This window comes from Triticum aestivum, chromosome 7A (genome assembly GCF_018294505.1).
Source record: "Triticum aestivum cultivar Chinese Spring chromosome 7A, IWGSC CS RefSeq v2.1, whole genome shotgun sequence".
Classification (NCBI taxonomy): Eukaryota; Viridiplantae; Streptophyta; class Magnoliopsida; order Poales; family Poaceae; genus Triticum; species Triticum aestivum.
The window spans coordinates 604,213,292-604,215,548 of record NC_057812.1 but is presented as its reverse complement, the minus strand read 5'-3'; positions in this window follow the sequence as shown (position 1 = coordinate 604,215,548).

Below are 2,257 nucleotides of genomic sequence, written 5' to 3'. Positions count from 1 at the left end.
GACTGGTCATCTGCCTCTGAATCCTCCTCTGAAGAGCTATCTGTAACCAGCAAGATATCTGCTTCACCAGGTAGCATTGTCTGCTCTGAAGACCTTGTTTTCACTCCAGATTTCTCCATCACCAATTCAAATGGATGATGCACAGGAAGAGCAGTTGAATATACAAACATTGTCGACAAAAGCAATGATAAATACAAAAAAAGGACGACATGATAAAATTCACATATATGACGCTTGGATAAACATCATGGCATTGCATAATTCACACATATAATGCCTTGCAACAAGATAGCATTGCATAATTCACATATATAATGTCTTGCAACAAGATGGCCTTGCATAATTCACATATATGGTAATTAGACACTAAACAGGTGGCATTGACACAAATCATGTCTAAACTAAGCAAATGACCTAGCAATGCAAGATACCATACGCACGATATGAGCAACATAACCCTGCCAAGTTAGAGCATGCACCTCGGGGTGGGGGGATAGGACTGGTCATCTGTCTCTGAATCCTCCTCTGAGGAGCTATCTATAACCAGCAAGACATGCGCTTCGTCAGATAGCATTGTCTGCTCTGAAGACCCTGTTTCCACTCCAGATTTTTCCATGACCGTGCCGAATGGATGATGCATAGGAATAGTAATTGAATGTACTAAAATTGTTGACAAATTTAACACGTAATAAAAAATGATGTCATGATATAATTCACATATGAGATGACTGGCTAACCAGGGTGGCATTGTAAAATTCACATATATGATGCCTGGCTAAACAAGATGGCATTGCATGATTCACATATACGATAAAGAAACTGAACAGATGTCATTGACACAAAGCATGTCTAAACTAAGAAGATGACATCTTTGATGTATACAGTAAGCAATGCAAGGCACCATATGCATGATTTTACTAACATCAGCATGCCAAGTTAGAGTAAAGACCTCATGGGGTAAATAGGAGTGGTCTTCTGCTTCTGAATCCCCCTCAAAACAGTTATCTTCCTCTTGATTACGATCCGAAATGGGTGGAGGGGGGCTGCCTTTGCGCCCACCATGGAGCGACGTCTGCATGAAATTTTATTGCCACACAAGGCTCGTCTCTTTTGCTCTACATGTTCAGTTCCATTGTGTACAATAACTGACATGCATAGGAATAAAACATAGTGAGATTATGTAAGGAGTGCATGCACAAATCTAGAGTGATGGTAGCAAACTGTGGATAGACCCAAAACAAATGATAGCATGCAGATAATAGCTTTAGTTAAAAAATACAGATAATGGCTCCTTTAATGTTTGTTTGCACCCAACATGAAACTCATAGTAGACACCCGAGATTAACCAGATAGTACTGATTGCTGCCCCAATATGTACCCCACAACCATTTAAAAACTCAAGTTTCATCATAAGTTTGGACCTGAGTCAGAGTCTAATAGGTGAACACGACGATAAAGTAGCATGTCATCATATTAAGCAATGCATAACATAAGCAGACATGGAAGAGTGCGACCTCTCTTGCGGACCTGTGTAGTCCTCAAGGTCATCTACTCAGTTGATGATGGTAATGCAGTTGTCGTGGCTGCCGGCGGTGGGGAAGAAGATCCGAGGCGGCGAAAGACAGTCTGGAGAGCGGATCCATGCTGTGGTGAACCCTTCCATCGTTGGAGCAGCTGAGCTGGGGTGGAACACAGCACCGCAGGAGCAGGACAAACCATACAAGGTTTTCTTTGACACATATCTGTAATAGAAGTAATTGTGTAAGGGCTTGTTTGAATTTGAGGAATCTCACAATGCAGGGATAGGAAATAGATAGGAATAGGATAGGAATGCACGTGCAAAACAGAGAATTTAAAAACACAGGATTTCTACCAATCTGGGTGTTTGGTTCACAAGAATTGGAAGATCACAGGATGCAAAGAAGCATGGTGAGATTAAGTCAAACCACAAGAAGTGTACAACCTCTTTGGCGAAGCCATGTCTATCTGAGCATGATTGGGTTGGCTGGTGAGGATGCTCCGGCTAACTTGGCTGTCAGAGGAGGGGAAGAAGATCTTAGGCGTCTGGAGATGGAGCCCGAGGTACTGCTCCACTGTGATGGAGGGTTTCATCGTTGGAGCAGCTCCGGTGTGTTGTACGACGCCGAGGTTGAAGCAGGACAAGAGAGACAACGTTAACCTGAGTGGAATTCTAATATCATCTCCAATAGACGACATAAAATACATAACCACAAAGTTCTAGATGTATACATCAGCC